This window comes from Topomyia yanbarensis, chromosome 2, assembly GCF_030247195.1.
Source record: "Topomyia yanbarensis strain Yona2022 chromosome 2, ASM3024719v1, whole genome shotgun sequence".
Taxonomy (NCBI): Eukaryota; Metazoa; Arthropoda; class Insecta; order Diptera; family Culicidae; genus Topomyia; species Topomyia yanbarensis.
In genome coordinates, this window is record NC_080671.1 from 360,626,694 (window position 1) to 360,645,610 (window position 18,917).

An 18,917-nucleotide genomic window follows, 5' to 3' on the forward strand; every position below is an offset into this window, starting at 1 on the left:
CAGAACCACCTACGGCTACAACGAGCCCTTTTCTAGTATGTGGCATCTATTTTCGTTGTTCCAATGTCTTTGGCTTTCACCAGTCTCGCAATGTTGTAAAAGTACTGTTTCAAAATTCTTTCTCCTCTTAGTAATAATCCTAGTGTTAGTTTATAAGCGATGAAATTGTACTATAAGTGATAATTATAGTTTTAAGTATCATTTAAATGTTTATAATCTGTTGTTACGAAAGATGAGAAAATTTTATGCTTGCTGGAGAGCGAGATCGATAGAATCTCAGCTCGAGTAGGTTTTACCCTGTTCCGAAAGAAATCAATAAATGAAAGAAATCTAATAGATTGCTCATTAATATATAAAAATATTTCGGTTATTATATAAAAATTTACTTTCGTTACTGATTTGATCATTTTTTTAACCTAGTCCATCGGTTCTTGCCTAGTACGTATATTCAAACGGCTAGAGTAATCTTACTGAAATCAAATGACTACAATTTTTCCAAAAGGTAATTTATCAGCTATTCACTTCACAAAACTAGTATTGTCTAAAAAACAAATAAGCACAATAACAAGCAGAGATAGTCAGCAGATAGGGGTACATCAATATTTCGGCCGGGAAAATAATTTTCAATCATCAATATTATAGAATGGGGATCAACATTTAACGAAAAAGACGTGCTTTGATAGAGGTGCTATGGAAGAAGGACTCAAGCAAAGGTTGACAGTGTTTTAGTTTAGGGTAGAACTACATTCCAGTGTATAAATAACCACAGAAAAATAAAGCAAAGCGCCAAATATACTTACTTTTAAAGGCAGCTTGTAAATGAAAAAGAAAAATATAACATAAAATAGAACATTCTGTTGTTGTTTTTTTCTTCAGATTCATATGTTGGTCTGCTCCCTTAGCATAATAACTCGCTCCGGTGGGGTATGGGCGCTATCGAATGTATGAAGTTATGGAACAAGAGCTACACAACTGCGCCAGACAGTGATTGCAAGCATGGGGCAGGTAAGTTGAATGTTTTTAATTTGTTTGATTTGTCAACAAGTCTACACTCATAAATCCGCAATCAGCGCTTGAGTGGGCGAGGTCTGGTTATGATGAAAATGCTCGAAATAAATGGATTAGTGATTATACGATAGCGATATACAGTATGTGAGAAGAATTGACCGAAGAGAGTGGGTTAACGTGAAGTAAGTGACGCGTGTTTTTTTTTATTTACAGAGGAGTTTGAGAATCATTAGTCTTTTTGAGGTCGAATTGTCCAAACCAGTTTTTGCCAGGGAACGGGGATTGAAGCCTGGTCGGTTATATACCAGGGGAGTATCTTTTTAACCACGCTAGGCACCATGATGCTTCAAAATTTGCCCAAATTTACCTGGGTTTTCACTTGTAATAAGACTTTCGCTTGAATCGGCTGCTAAGCTAGTCAAAATAATAAGTCAAGGGACCGCAAACGGAAGTAGTGTCGGGGTTCGATTTTTTGTTTAGATCTTTAGACCCTTCAAGAAACAACACCAAATACACAGATGATAAGTTTGAGAGTTCACACTTTTATTACTAGTAGTGTGACGCGATTTATAAATTACTCAAAAAACAGTTTTTTGTCCATCCAGTTAATTTTGCGACGTCTTCGCCTAGTTTCTCCAAACTTACAGAAAACTAAGCACCAAAACTCTCCAAAAATGAAACTTTATTGCTGGTGATAGTCACATTTAACAAAACAATGATGATTTATTTAAATGACAAGTTTTTTAATTATACGCAAATTGCATTTCTGTAATAGGTTAGTGCACTGTACACTTTGTAGAAACCCTAGGCATCTCACTCAAATGTGCTTGGCAAAAACATTTCAATTTACTGATACAGAGGAGAAAATAGTTTTTATTTTCGCATAATTGTGATGAAATAGTATTTCTATAGCCACTCAATTTTATTTTTATGCGGGGAATGCGTTCCGTACTAAAACACTGTTAATCCGGAAAAATCTTGAAATATTTAAAAATCGAACAATAAACAAGCAAAACGTCTAAACGTAAACAAGCCAAAAAGTGGCAAAACAGCGGTTTTACCGAGATGTTCATATTCACCCATGAATTGTATATACTCATATATTACTAAATTTCTTGATATAGAGACAGTAGTGGTAGGACTGTAGTGATTTTGTCCTTACTTTCCATTGGATGTCAAATGATACTAAATCACATATTAGTCAACCAATCATAATGAGCTTAATGTTACTACCAGCAGCAGCATTTTAGTCGCTTTCTATGGTTTCCAATTAAGGTCTTTGTTCCAAAACAACGTGACGAATCAGCGAATAGACATCATTTAAAATCATAAAGAGCGACTAAAAGGTTGTAACTAGTTGAGTCCATAAGCCAATAGGTTTAGATTATTGTTTCGATTTCATGTTTTCAGTCTTTTGCTTTATTTTCATTAATTATGGAATAAAATGAGAGAAATGAAAAAAAATCACGGAGAAAAGAGAAAAAAGAGTCAATCAATTGAAATCGACTCAAGAGCACTTCTTCTATCTTTTTTATAAATTCAACTCGAGTGCTTTCGGAACTGTGCTCTGATCCTCTCATTTTGGAAAGACCCTTTCATCTTCGTTATCCATAGGACTTTGATGCGTTAGGTGCAACAGCTTTAATTGAAACTGTTTCTCAAATTTTGGTAAAATAAACCTGTAATCAAATAGGTATTACAGCTTTGTTCAAGTTGTTGAACATCTTGCAATCTTTGTGGTAATTGTGTAAAAAAATTAGTGTAAATTACTTTTATTAAAAAAAAACTTATTACTGAACAGATTAGTGTCAATATATTTGTTTAATGAAGTGACGAATTGACTTAGAAAGTGTAACCGAAATCGTTAAAGAAAGTCTTCACAAAGCAGGAGTAAGTTTCCCTTCCATGTGTCGGAAGCAAAAAATGCTGAAATTGTTGAGCCTGTTTTTATATTTACAGTTTCTAGTTACTTTGGTGGTGTCATCAATGATAAAGTTAATGCATTTTACGTAAATTAGAAGATATTAGTAATCAGTGTTAAGTGATTTTTTTTTGATTTGTTGCGAATTTCTGGGTAATTTTCTTTAATATATTGAATTCTGGGCAGTTTCCTTTAGTCGATTAAATCATTGAAATATACATTTTGATCTTATTGATCACCAAGAATCCTTCCTGGCTGAGGATCTGATCTGCTAGGCCAATGTCAGTCTTGAAAATAGTTTCATTCAATCAGAATATATCAAAAGACGCCAGATCGAGAAAATAAAAGTTGAATCGTTTTTGCGCGCCTGCAAACCGCTTGCTAAATCAGAAGATTTAATGCAAATTTCGACATTCTTTTCGTTGGAACATTTTATAATTTTTTTTTACTCATTTCGATTTAGCGTTTAAATCATGCATTTTCAAGCATCGTTTCAAGCAGGATTGTTATATTCGGTTAGCGCATAAACACTTTGAACTCTAGAATATGGCAAAATAAACCTTTAATCAAACAGGTATTACAGCTTCGTTCAAGTGGTCGAACATCTTGCAATCTTTGTGGTAATTGTGGACAAAATTAGCGCAAATTACATTTATTTGAAAAACAAACCAATTACTGAACAGATTAGTGTCAATATATTTATTCAACGAAGCGACGATTTAACTTAGAAAGTGTAACCGAAATCGTTTTTTATTATAGAGGTTAACCTCAGGGTCATTCGCCTCCTTTCGGGTTAGAGATATCTGTTTTGGAAAAAATCTCTAACCCTATGTGTGGGGTGGGGAATCGAACCCAGGTGAGCTGCGTACAAAAGCAATCGATTTACCAACTACGCTATGCCCGTCCTTACCGAAATCGTTATAGAAAGTTTTTCGCAAAGGGGAAGTAAGTGCCTTCCATGTGTCAGAACCAATTATGCTGAAATTATTGAGCTTGTTTATATTTGTAGTTTTTATTTACTTTTGTGGCGTCATCAAAGATACAGATGACAAATTTTACGTAATTTAGAAGATATTAGATATTAAAGAAAATTGCTCAGAAAATGGCCACAAATCGAAAGAAAATCACTTAACAGTGATTATGTGATTTTCTTTCGTTTTGTGTTCAATTTCTGGGCAATTTTCTGTAATATGTTAAATTCTGGGCATTTTCTTTTAGTTGATTAAATCATTGAAATATACATGCAATATTTAGTTTGTGCAGTTCCGTGTTAATAGCCGTGGGCAATTGGTAAAAAAATATCTCCCGCCCAGAGAATATTTTCTTTAGCAAAGAAAATAGTCTATCTTATTAATCACCAAGAATCCTTCCTGGGCTCTGATCTGCTAGGCCAAGGCCAGTCTTGAAAATAGTTTCATTTAATTAGAATATATCAAAAAGCGCCAGATCAAAACAAAAGTTGAATCGTTTCTGTGCATCTGCAAACCGCTTGCTAAATCAGAAGATTTAGTGAAAATTTCGACATTCTCTTCGTTCGAACATTTCATGAACATTTTTACTCATTTTGATTAAGTGTTTAAAACCTTGCATTTTCTAGCATTGTCAAGGATTGTCATATTCGGTTAGCGCATAAACAATTTGAACTCTAGAATATCCATTGTTGTAAAGAGAGTAAATTGTATTTACAAATAAATAATAAACATCAAATTCAACATCATGGGAATTGTTTTCATTAGGAGCTTTTCAAAACTACCTTCAGATTTAGTGACTATCTCAAGTCATTAGAATAAAAGATTTATGTAATAATTTCGCCCCCCCCCCCCCGAATCAAACTTCTGGCTACGAGTATGAATCAAACGACCTATGACATCCCATGATACACCCCAGACAGTCGGTCAAAAATTAAATGGCGGACAAACAATATTCCATGGTATCTCTAAGCCAATAGTTAACATACCTAGCGATGAAATAAACAAGAAAGAAGACCGCTATACTGCCGATGATTGCAAAATTTGTCCCGTTTTCTAGGGGATTTCCTATCTTTATGGGACTGATATGCGATCATAGGCAGTATAACAGAGTCACTTGAAAACACGAAAAAGCACCGAACATGTAACAGTGAAAATCAAAGCTCAAGCGACGACGACATGGACACAAGTGATACATGATCAGCAAGCGACAGGTCTGGTTTAAAAACATTACTCTCCTACAAGAAAGAAAATTGACACAAGAAGCGGGAGTGGCTCTCGAGTTTAATGACTTATTTATTTAAATAGCAAATACATTTTCAGCATTATTTAACGTACAATTTGGATTTTTTTTAGCGCCAATAACACTAAAGAAATGCAATTGTAATTTTGAAATTGATGCAAAGTTCTGTAAACCGGAGTGACTTTGATCATCGGGGTGACTTTGGTCACTCGACACTATTTTCGTAGATCGCGTATTAAACCACAATAGTCTACCGAATCATTTTAATTTGAAATGATAAAAACATTTTAATTTGAAAAAAGTAAAAACTCTAAACTTATAAAATACTGAATTTTTATACTTTTTGAGTATATTGTTCGTAAACTACAAAAAACCGAAATTTAACTTTACTCTATTTTTATAAAATAAATGAATCTCAGATTTGAGCAAGAGTAATAAATTACAAGCGACAAGTTTTTATTTTACTTTAGATTGGGATATTCTAAATTTAGTTTTAAGAGTTTGTTTATTTTTAATGCATTTTTTGTGAAACTAGTTGACAGTTATTTCAAATTATTTTAACCTAAAATTCCCAACAATATTCCAACGCGTTAAAATGGATGAAACTTTTTGTACATTGGTAAAACACTGAAAAAAAAAACAATTTTAGTAGTTTTAAAGGTATTCAGAATCTTTTATTCTAGTTGGACACAAATTATGCGAATTTTTGTTACTCGAATGTACTGTAAAATTCGAAATACTTTATATAATACTAATTAACATCTATTTAACAATGAGTATCTTTCCAGAATTAGTTTAAACAAACATTTGAATGAAAAACATTGACATCAATAACTTAATGTGGGTGAACATGCAGGTTATCAAAGGCACCCCGGAACACGAAAACGGACTTCAACTTGAAATCATTTTTGAAAAAATAGCTGTGAACGCACAATTTTAGGTAAAACCATCCAATCTTGTTCTCCATAAATCAGTACATGGTTTAAAAATATTAAACTTGAAAAAAAATGTGTTGCGTCTAAAAATATGTAATGATTACTTCGAAAAGTGATCAATGTCACCCGGTTTACGGTACTGTTATTTACATAGTTAAAAAATTCAATAAAAATGAGAATGATTTCAATGCCTGTAATTACAGTGAAGAGCTCAAGTTTTTTCTCTTCAAGAGAATTGCTCTCTGGGCTCCCTAAAAATGGGTGGCATGTTTCTTTTCGCTCGGGTGCTGTCAGTTCAATCGAAGATGGCGTCGAAACAGCAAGCACTCCGCGAGCGTGTTGTACGGTTTTACGAAACGCACGGTTATCGTGGAAAATAGTTTACGGTAGACCACTTTCGAGACGAAAACGTGTCTGTGAGTACAGTTTACCGGATGCTGGCATCCCTAAGCGTGGAGCAGAAGGCCGCTAGCGGCCGTCCGGCGAAGATAATGATGAAGAAGAATAAGGAAGCGTTGAAAAAGCTGTTCGACAACAAGGACGAAACGAGTTTGCGTGATGTCGGCAGAAAATATCAGTGCTCCCATACCTTGATTCACCGAACCCTCAAGATGGAGGACATCATCTGTCGCAAGAAGACTCGGTCTCCCGAGTACACGGACGAGCAGATAGCGATCGTTAAATCGCAGTGCCGGTGGATTACGAAGAACTACCGCGGGACGTCGTTCGAAAGTTACTTTCCGCTCTCGAAGACCCACATTCCAGGAAATAACAGTTACTATTCCAGCAACAAGTCGGTCACATTCCCAAAGTAAAATATAAGTTTAAGAATAAATTTGAAAAAAAAGTTATGCTGTGCATCGTCATATCGGACAGATGGATTTCAAATCCGTGGTTTAAGCTAAGCGGTCTGGCCATCAATCAACAAGTATACCAGGAGGATACCGTACGTGCCGAAAGAAAGGAACCCGACCAACTTACCCTAGTGCCGTCCCATGGAGGATTTTTTCAGCTCCTTCAGTGCCCTAGTGTACAAAAATAATTGGTGGGCTAAGGATACGAAGCAATTGACCACCAGGATTCGGAACTGTATCCGGAAGATGAACGTCAGTGCCGTCCAGCGCTCTTGGCTAAGTTGTGTCGTACGGCTAACCACTGGTTAGTAACCAGGGCTCCTTCTCGAATATTCATTGACGTTTTTTTGAAGAATAAACATTATGTTTTTAATAAACTTAGATAGTAGTAATCACATTCTATACACCCAAACATCTGCCGCAATACCTTTACGGTAATAAGAAAAAATATTCTAATAGTAAGACGGTTAATACTAAAACGGTCCCAACAAAAAATTCCCTAAACGGCTATAACAACACATTCAAATTCTCTCTGCGTCGCACTTATGTTTCATGATGAAACTTTCATCAATTCTTATACAATAAATATTAACGCGTCGGATTGTCTTAAAGTATGTAGCATTTCGCTTGTCATTGTATTGTGCATCAAGTAAAGCGAACACAATGTGTATAAAGACGGGCAGGTTCTCACGGTAAAGAGGAACAAATCTGTTTTTACCAGGAGACATGTTGGTAGACTGTGAGTGATTCGTAGTTATGCTGCCTAAGCTTGACTCCTGCCAACAGAAGACAAAAGATTAGCCTGTAGCATTTTAGGCCTGTTACTAACAACTCTGCCATTTCTAGTTTTCCGATCTGTATATTTTACATCCTTGCTCTCTCTTGAGTACTATGGCTCTATAAATTAAAATTTTCAATATTTATGCGCTATAACTGCAGATATTTTGATTTTAGATAATGAATCTCTGGTTTTTAGGGAGAAATGATTTTTTCGCTGTATCTTAAAAACTGTTCTACTTTAATTCTTTCGTAGTTTTACACTTTATTAAACTTTCCTAATTTGTGCAAAATATGATTACCTATAAAATATGCGGAAAAATGCGAACTATTTTCAATACGTCCTTTTTCGTGTTTCTCCAGGAATTGAAATCTAGGAGAAATGATGCATGATGCATTCATATCATTATTTTATGTTGTCAATGGTTAAATATAGCAGTTATATTTATATTTTATAGTGTTTTGAAATAAATTTATAGACCGTAAAAACAGCAAACAGAAAACAAGTGGTATTTTTTATTTTTAGTCCAATCAGCATTTCGGCATCATAAAATACCTTTTCAATCTATCTTTTCGTTCAATTTATTTTAGAAATCTCAGATTATACAAAACGCTTCTAGCACTGGCTATGAGAATTTTCTAAAAAACCGTTTCAATAACAACACTCCAACATGCATCGCGGAGAATAAAATGCATTTTCACAGAGTCATAAAAAACGGCGGAAACGAAGCGTAACAAAAGTTTTTCAGTGCAACCATATACAACCAAACAGAACCGTGTGAAATACAGGCAATTCTACGCCTTCCAATCCAATCTTAGTATGAAACGAATGCGTTGTGTGGTGCAGTTTCCCACTTTATGCGCTTAGCATTTTATGGGTTGGTAGGATCTAATATGGACGCGTTTGGCGTTTGGGGTAACCACCATCATCCATGCAAGGCGGGTTTCATTGTCACCATCTCGGCCGAAGTGGTGGTGCTATTGACTGTGAGTAGTTATTGTAGTTATTTTTCCAACCGCGGGACAAACGCTGTAGTATCGCGCCATAAAAGAAAATTGGAACGTAGATGCTAATGATACGTTTTTTTTAGTTTCTTTGGTGGAGAAAACTGCTGCATATTTAGAAGTAGTGAAGCGTCATAAATGTGGGTGTGTAACTGTGTTTCGTTTTATCATGGTCGCTGGAGAGATCGGCTAGGTAATATAACTATTGGATTGCATAGTAAATGGCTATTGAACATCTCAGATATGGGCCAATAGAATGTGTTTATTTGAAATATTACAATCATCTAATAGGCTGTGCACCTTTTCAAATAAACCAAACAAATAGGACTATCGGTATGAATTTAACGACCACATTGCTACTTCCTACATACGACAAATGTATTGAGATCTGACAAAACTCGGCTAATGCCAGCCCACGCGTCACAACCGGCAACCATAAGAACTGCTGGACCAACAAACACCCATATATCAGTTACCGTGTGTTGATCGTGTAGGCGATAACGCGATCACTGGGGGTCGCAGGCGAAGTTGAATGATCGTAGCTATCTTGATGGAATTAGGTCACAAATACAACATTGATGACCACCAGACCTGTAGTGGTGTACGAAGCCGTTTAGTGAAGAAAAAATCCCTCTAAAAGGTTTAGGTGAGATTTACCGGTGTAGGGTATCGGGTGAAATAATCTGACTTTATAATGATATTAAAAGGGGTTCATTATATTTTGGAATCAAATGTCTGGAACTTAACGGAAACGGCTGAAGCACATTTTGGTGATGAGGTGCATTCCTCTGCTGTGGCGGATGGTTGGTTGATTTTCATACCATCTGAGTTGACAGGTTGGCCGTGCATGGCATGACACTTGGAAAAAATATTTCAAAAGATTTACAGTAGAAGCATTCTGATTTTTAATTTGGATTATCATCAGACGAATAGATTCGATTTATCAATTAAAACACATTTGAAAGATAAATCCGGTGCTCCATCAGCGAGCGAGCATCCAGAGCATGATTAATAATTCCATTTTTCGATTAGCCTTTCAACAGCTTTGCATTGGCTTTTGCGATTTGAACAATCTGCCTGGGGCGGTTCCCTACAGGTGTCCTCCTTTTCACTGTCCGACCAGTGGACTGTTTTGTGGCGTGTTAGCTTCTGAAAATCAATTTATTATAACAGCTGCAGTACATATCTGGGCTTGTGTTACAATTTAATTTCCCTTCTTCCGGAATCTGTACGGCTGAAGGTGTATGTACACACAAGCCAGCGAGGCACGTTTCTGTAGCTGTAACCGAAGCAAATCTCTCAGCCCATATACGTCCAGGTATATGCTAGGGGCAGGGTCGTAGATTGTTTCAATCGAAAATTGGGATAGATGAACAAACATGATACATAGCTAGGCGTAATTGCCAAAAGTTACGGATAAAACTATTATTCGAAACATTCCTTGTAGTTTCTGATGGGGAGGCCTTGATGTAGTTATAAATGCTTAAATGGGCTGGGGATTTGTTTTTCTAAAGAGGCACATTGGGAAAAACAGGAATAATTGGTCAAAACGGTTTTAAAGAAAGTAGATAGTTTTCGTAATACTAATTCTGGGAGCAATAATTAGGTAGAAATATCTAAAAGTGAATAAACTGAGAAATCTAAATATCCAGTTATTCCAAGAACATAGATGCGGAAATTCTTTATTCCGAAAATTTGTAAATCTAAATGATCCCAATAATCCAGAGTTCCAAAAATCTTAAAATCAGAAGACTATGGTTCCAAAACCCAATCCAATGATCCAAAGAAAGATCTGCAAACGCTTGTAGATTAAATCTAATGACCCGAAAATCGGAAAAATATAACAGCCTAATATTGTACTTATTGTCTTATCAATTTATTGGAAGAATAATTCAGCCAATCGAATCTTTGAATCGAATATTTGATCTTTGAACATGTTTGGGTTCTTCCATAAAGGCAGCGGGATTAATAACGAAAATAAACAAAAGCCGTCGACTTCTTCTTTATCAGAATGTGACGCTGTAGAAATATGTACAGGTATTATGTGGGTGCGTAATTCTACTACGAAGAAATCCCGTTCCCCTCAGCCGATATCACCGATGATCTCTGACTTCAGAACCTTTTGAACTGAAGTTTCAACGTTCTTTTCGGGCATGAAAATCATGACATGACATTCGAATCGATCGGAGAGGGGAACGACGGGTTACAGCAAATAGATTTGATGGTCTCGAACGTTTTCTACAATATCTACTGAAAAGTTATTTAAATTGTATTCATATGATATACTATGAATGACATTCCATTCAAGGTGATTTTGAAAGGACAAAGTCAAAGTTTGAATTTTGATATATTTACTGTCTCCCTTCTCAAGGAAAATTTGTATACAAAGAAAAGCTAGGGATATAAATTTATCTCTTATCATGTAAAAACAAAGCCCCAAACAAATCTTCCAGACTCTGCTAAGAGACGCCTGTTGAATTTATTTAATAAGTTTCTTGAGGGTAACATTGTCCCAAATAATTGAAGACAAGTGAGTGTCATCGCCATCCAAAAAACAGGAAAACCAGCTTCCGATCACAACTCGTATTGACCGATTGCAATGCTGTTCGGTATCCGAAAGTTGTCCGAGAAAATGGTCTTGTTCCGCCTCGGCAATTGGGTCGAAGCAAATGGTTTACTGTCGATTTGGCTTCCGCAAAGGCTAAGGAACGAACGATTGCCTTGCGTTGCTATTAGCAAAAATTAAAATAGCCCATGTTACCAATGAGCAAATGGCATCGGTTTGCTTGGATATTGAGGGCTTTTGATTCAGTTTCTACCATTGTTCTTTCTGGGATGCTGCATCAGCATGACCTTACACCGATTTTAAACAACATTTTTGCTAAACTTGTCACATCAAGATTTAGCAACACGGGCCTTTTCCAGGACTCATGTCTAAGCACCCTGCGCTACAATTTTCACGTGAATGACATTGACGAACGTCGAGCGTAATTCCACTATGAAGAAACCCCGTTCTTCTCCGGCGATATTAGCGATTATCCTGACTTCAGAGCCTTTCGAATGACATATTTAAAAGATCGAAGAAAATATCGAAGATTGAAACTGTATTACTTAAAATATACTTCACAGAAATATATCGAAAATTGAAACAATAAATATTTAATGTAAAAACATGAAAATATCATTTTGGATAGGTCGAACAGGAGAACGACATGTTACAACAGATAGATTGGATGATCTTCAACGGTTTCTACAATATCAACTAAAAAGTTATTTGAATTGCTTTTATATGATTTCGAGACTGACAGGCCATTCAAGGTGATCTTGAAACCTCAAAGTCAAAGTTGGGATGAAATTTGGCAGATTTATTTGCTTCTTTCCTTCTCAAGTAATACCTATAAAGAAACAATCTAGTGACATAAATATAAGTTTTATGTTCGACGGGCAGTGACAGTCGGAATTTTACATAAAAATGACATTATTCAAAATCTGACTCCGCGCAGTTTGAGGCACATCAATCTATGATGTTGTGTCCTTTTCCTCAGTGATAGGTAGTTCCACAAAACGGCCGTTGAAAATCACGCATCTACTTTCAACTATAAACAACGTCTTCCATTGAACCCATTAACCACCTGGGTAATATCATTGAATAGAAGTTGGAATTTGATTCGTACGGTGACTCTCGGAACGTATAGACGATTTTTTCAGTTCGTGCAAAGCTTGCTAATTCGCTTTCAAGGTTACCTTGAGCGTTCACCGCCTCTCAGAGGTTTTGCAATTTCTATTCTTCTTTTGCAAGTGCACGTTAACCGCTATTCGACCAGCAGAGCAGGCCAGTGGTAGTGTTTCGTATATTATGAGCTACCTGTGTAAACTGCTCCTGACAATGGTTCGCCTTACGGTGAGATGGATGTCGTAATAATACCGGCCAAATTAAACGATATTGTTGGCTACGGCCCTTTTACGAAGGAGTACAATGTATATGTACCAGCTAACTAGGTTGAAATAGATGGTGTCGTTTCCGACTCGAGTTTGAACTGCGCGAATCTGCTGAGATATGATCCTAATAAAAGCTTTCCCTTCGCAGTAAAAACATTATTGATGCAGTTGACTTCAAAACGGCTCTTCCTTTCAACGAATGTATCCATCGATGGCTAATTCAACGAACGAGGTCACGGATTTGATCCCTGTTCGATAGTGGAATTACAAAAACATTGCCCCGAAAATCGATTCTAGTAAATATTTATTAGCAAATTTGAAATGCGATGCATTTGCATTATGCGAAACATGGCTTATTATAGAGAAGACCTCAACTTTCACGATTTTATTACTATTCGCTTGGATCGAGCAGATTCACGGATTCCGGTTCTCTCTGCTTGATATCGCTGCGGTTAGATGGCACGTAGAAGGTAATCTCTAATTCCCACGGTAGCAACCATCTGCCAAACGTAATTACTATTGCCAGTGGTTCAGGGCCACCGAATGCAATAAATGTTTCGTATGATCTCATCAGCGTTGTCAAGTGTTTTGAAATGAGCTCTGGCACTTTCAATAAAAAGTCGTGGAAATCTGGCACACGATACCTTGCAATAAAGCTAATTCCATGCTCATTTGTTTTGATATTGTTACTGAGTTCGTCGAAATTCATGGAGGGGAATCCGAGAGACAGTAGTCTCCCCTGTGACATCAACATAGTTATCATTACCACATTATTAAATACGATTAGTTTATATGCCACTGAAATTGGTGAAGCCTTGATAAATAGAAAAATAAAACAACTCAAAGAGCAGGTTCTTTAGCCTTAAATTTAACTAGTTTTGAGCTTTACTTTTCACTCGCGCAAGGTTGTCGAAAAAAAATAGATACGTTTGAGTCTTTTTTGTGCATATCCAATTCCAAGTAAATTAAGCATAAGCATAAGCATAAGAGATCGCCCGTAGTTGCTACTCCGTTATTGACCAGAACCAAATTAGGTTGCAAAATGTTGATTGGAACAACATGCTTGGGAATAACATGATGAGCCACATTGTACAATCTATTCCGATCCCTGCATGCTGATCAATACCGACGCCGGCTACGTCCGAATGCAGATCTTCTGGGAAAGGAAGGAATGTTAGTCCGATACATGTTGCTACTAGAGACCGAGGAATCCTCTGCATCTCCACATGTATCACGGGAAGGGGAGAGTTGTTAGTAAGTGTGCCAATAGCGTTATCATGTAATAATTGCTCTGGGCAGCCGGCTGCCGAGAATTTGGGAAATTTATCATATCATATATATATATCATCATATTTAATACGATTAGCAAAATAAGCAACTTGAACTCCGGATAGCCGGCTATAAGGAGCACTGCTTATATTTTTTAATAATATTCAATCAGGCGACGAATTTATTCGTGGTTTCTATCGTGTCGGTGCTGATTTTACCCGGCGATCGTTTGAATAAAATGAGGAATCTTATACCGAAGGTTCATCAGACTCTTCCATAGGTGTCGCGGAGTTGGTAGTTTGGAAGGAAATAGGGTCTAGGATTCGCTCCAAGCAAGCGATGCGACCTGTAAAGCATAGTTTATTAGGGATCATCCATAAATGACGTAGCATTTTTTGAGCAATTTTTACCAGCCCCCTCCCCCATCGTAGCATTTCGTCACAAACCTCTAAATACCCCCTGGTAATTACGTAGCTTGACGGTAACTCTCCCCCGCCCCCTGTCCCCGTGATTTTTTAAATAAAAACCGATGTTAGTTATTCCCCTTTGAAAAAGCTACATGACCCCCTACCCTCCCGTCGTCACACATCATCACAAAATGCAAAACTCTCCCCTCCCCCATATAATGCTACGTCATTTATGGATGATCCCTTAGTTTGTAGTTCAGTTAGTTTTCGAAAACACGATCGCTCGAAAAAGATCTTGTTTAGTTTTTTGTTCTTTTAAAATCTGGGTAGCCGGCTACCGAGAGTCTCCTATGTTTTTTAAACAAAAGCAATTTCAACTCCACACAGCCGATCGTGGGAGTATTGCCCAGAAAAACTAATCTTATCTGCTTAATGGGCCGGATCACTATTTATTGCGACATTATTTAGACTAACTTCGCTATTCCTTCTCTACGATATATTTTTTGGGTTGCAAACTATCGAGTGATAACACGTTATACAGACAAAAAGTTATGATAGCTGTAGATGTTATAAATCAGCGAAAGTGTTTCCTATTTCTAATATCGGATTGTTTGTGAAATACATGTATACGAACGATTATATCGAACATTGAAGGGAAATACAAAGGATCGTTAACCTGATGGACGGGCTTGTTACCAAAAACGGAACTTGAAATTAGATTCATTAAAACAGACGCGGCGAATTTTCAGTACGTATTGATCCGCGTTCATCGATACTAGTCAAATTAAAGTCTTATTGGAGCTGATTATTCACTTACCAATAGCTTTTTCAATATAATAAACTTTCCCCAAAAGTTGAACAAAATCTATTTTCACACATCGTCGAACCTCCTGTGTATTGAAAATGTCCAAAACTATTGATTGTCAACTGCCAATAACTTTCCTTCAATATAAAACACTCCCGAAAAGTTGACAAAAAATTCGATTTTGACACATCGTCGGACCCCCCCCCCCTGTGCTTAGAAAATGTCCAAACTATTGATTTTCAACTGCCAACAACATGTCCCTCAACAGCTATTCATTTCTAAACAATTGAAACTTAACCGCATCAACCTCAACTCCAATAAACGGGAAAGCAACGCCAAACGTATCGCGATAACCACCGATGAATTATCGACGATGACGATGAATCCGACGATACATTATCGTTAACGGAGTTTCCGATGACGTTGACGGGTGGTTAACGTTATCGACGATGACGATTAATTATCGATTAACAACCCTGAACCTTAAGGTTCGCCCAGGTTAAGTCTTCGGTACGGAGCAATACCTCGACCTAGGAACTTCTAGCATGTTGTTAGTCGCCTCTTACGACATGGGAGCAGTTCCCAGAGGTTCTATTCTTGGCTGAAATAGTGCAAAAAGTTTTCAGCCCGCCGGACACCACACGGCTTATTTTTTGTGCATATCCAATTCCAAGTAAATTAAACTAAAATTCAAATTACCTCACCAGTTGTGTTTTATAGGGTGTACAAGAATGTTCAGCTTAAAAATCTTTCCTATTCTTTTATTTATTTCAATTACATGACATTTCTCAACTGAAGTTTATACAGACTCATTTCAACTTGGTAATTTCTGTACAACCGGTAGTCGCATCGTTATCTACATGACGGCATCCGCCAGAAGTTCTAAGACTATTTCGATTAAATTTCAGAACTTTGCGCACTCTTCGGCTGCACTGTGCGACTTTCGGAGGGTTAAAATGGATTTTTCTTATTTGTGTTTTTGTTTTTCGTCAGCGTCTGTCCGCACTAAATACTTGTCACTGAGAGACACTAGATATGGGCCCATGAACACATGTAGTGAGACCAGCGGATTTACTTCCCTATTGAAAGAAGACTATAAAAAATATGTTGTCACTTGAAGTAACAAGCACCAGGTCGTCTAATTGATCGATTGATTTTGTCGTCGTTTATGTACACGGAGATCCCATCCCCACAATTTTGGCGGAGGCGAATTACGCGAAATAAAAATTTCTGCGTCGGCCTAACCTTTGAACGTTATTGGAACAAATTCCTGATATGATGAATCTGGATAAAGGAAAGTTTCGTAGGCTTCATTTACACACCATCGAATAAGCAAACACTTACGAAGAAGCAAACAACAAGGATACACAGCTGTAACTCCCAAAACTACAAAAAAATTGAATGGAACAACCCACGACAAAAACATGAACGAATGCGACATCTCTAGAAAAAAGTGGTGTTATAGAGCTATACCGAAAATGCTTCACCTGAGAGTAAAAAGGAACTGCGTGCACAGAACTAAACAAACCACAAAAACTTATAGAACGGTGAATTTTTGAATCGTATGGATTCGAAAATCTGAAATCAATCGAACAACTGTCTAACCTATCCTGATAACTTTGGGTGCTTTGGCATACTATAGCAGGAATATGTTGTCAAAATTCTGTTTTTGTTTCTCAGCAATTCCTGTAAGCTGTACGTTTTTGCACAATAAAAAAAACAGGTTTTACTTCATTCTCATCAGTTCACTGCAAATAAAGAAGATCGGGTGTCTAACTAGTTACTAGTTATAATAAAAATAGAATAATATTTGATATTAGAAAATATCTGAGGCTGAAACAACATGGTACAACAAATTTTCCAGTTTGAAGATTTGAAGTTATCTGAATTAAGACAAGTTTAAATAGTGCTTTGATATACTGGTCTGCTAGATTTTACTAATTGCATTTAGTTTATAGTACTAATTAATTATATTGATAGAGAAAAATATTGAAAATAAATTTTCTTATTTTTTATTTTGATTACAAAGGTTTAAACCTGAGGGTTGTAGCGCTCTTTTTCGGGTTGGAGAAATCAATCTTTAGAAAAATCTCTAACCAAACCGAATCGAACCCAGGTAAGCTGCGTACAAGGCAATCGATTTACCAACTACGCTATGCCCATCCCCAATTTTCTTCTTTATCTATGCTACATCCCCAATTGATTCGACACAGCTTTAAGACAAAGGTATAGACAAGTATAAGAGAGGTAATACTTTTCTTTAATGGGTAGTTTCAGATATTATGAATAAATATTACTTTATTTCTACCATATCGACGGATTTAAAAAAAAATCGTTCTCCGACAGTTGAGTCGATTTACAGACGTGTTATTCTGGAGTGAAAAGTAGGATTCAGAATATCTGGAAAAATCCGACAAAATTAACCTCCAAAAATGCAAACTACAATTGTGATTTCAAAAAACATCGCTCCTGTGACCCAATGAAATCAAAAGCCTCTTTTAAATCGTTTTATCAGTGAGTGAATTGAAAGCCCAAAAACGCTCGATCATTTGTATTTCAAGTTACAAGTTCATTGAAACAAAAGAACTGTAAACAGCCGGGCCTCTGAGACCACTTGCCTTTTTGAGAGTTAATGAATGTCTGGCTTGATCAGATGTCTGGTCACCTGCGAAAAATCTGGCAGATTTCAAATAAATCTGGAACATTGGCGATGGTGTACCTCATACGAAATATTCTTTGGATGAGCTACGATATTCGGCAAAATCGAGTGCACACAAGAGCTTCCTCTGGAGTAAGAGTACGAATTCTTGGCTGGCTTGATTTACCACACCGCGATTGCAGCTTAGACTTAACGAGTAACAAACGCGATTTATCGCGGATGGTGTGCCAACCCATGGTGAGACAATGAATGCTCAGATATATACGCGGAGAAGGCCGCCGCGTATAAGACCTTCCGGGATAACGGATTACCCGCTAGCTATCGACAGTACGCGATGTTGGAAATGCGAATAAAGAGTTTGATGAAAGCCAAGAAACATAGTTACTAGCGCCGGTTTGTTGACAAATTAACGAGAGAAACATCGTCCACTCACGACAGCGCGGACGAAACACCGTATTCGATGGTGAAGTTCTGGCTTGCTCTCTTAACATTTAACAATGAAGTCACAGGGCCGGACAGAATTAAATTAAACTTGTTGTAGGATTTGCCAGACACCGCCAAGAGACGCTATAAGTTTCTTGAGAGTAACATTCTCCCTCATGACTGGAAGCAAGTGAAGGTCATCGCCATCCATAAACCAGGGAAACTAGCTTCCGGCCACAACTCGTATTGATCGATTAAATTGCTGTCCAGTATCCGGAAGTTGGGTCGAAGCAAATGGCTTACTATCCGATACACAATTTGGCATATAGAAAAGCAAAGGGACGAACGATTGCCTTGCGTTTTTTTATTTCGATTATAGAGGTTTTAACCATAAGGTAATTCGCCTTTTCGGGTTAGAAAAATCTCTTATAAAAAATTTCTAACCCTATGTGCGAGGTCGGGACTCGAACCCAGGTGCGCTGCGTACAAGCCAATCGATTTACCAACTACACTACGCCCACCCCCTTGCCTTGCGTTGCTCTCAACAGAAATTCAATTGCCTATACAAGCAAAGAGACTTTTCATTCAGTTGTTACCAAAATTCTTTCCGAGAAGCTGCACCAGTAGAGTCTTTCGTCGATTTGAAACAACTTTTTGCTAAACTTATTATCAGAAAAACACATGCATTTTTCACATGCTGATTT

At 37.1% G+C, this 18,917-nt stretch overlaps 1 protein-coding gene across 4 annotated transcripts in view; it reads right to left on the reverse strand.

Moving 5' to 3' along the window:
- LOC131684379 (serine/threonine-protein kinase Pak-like) overlaps nt 1–18,917 on the reverse strand; it is a 182,810-nt gene that overhangs the window by 124,609 nt on the left and 39,284 nt on the right. Inside the window, exon 1 of one of the 4 annotated variants that reach the window (XM_058967223.1) lies at nt 801–810. The exons of the other annotated variants lie outside the window; for them this stretch is intronic. The gene's annotated coding sequence lies outside the window, so the exon portion shown is untranslated. Of the gene's footprint in view, nt 1–800; nt 811–18,917 lie in introns of those variants that run through there. 4 annotated transcript variants of the gene reach the window in all.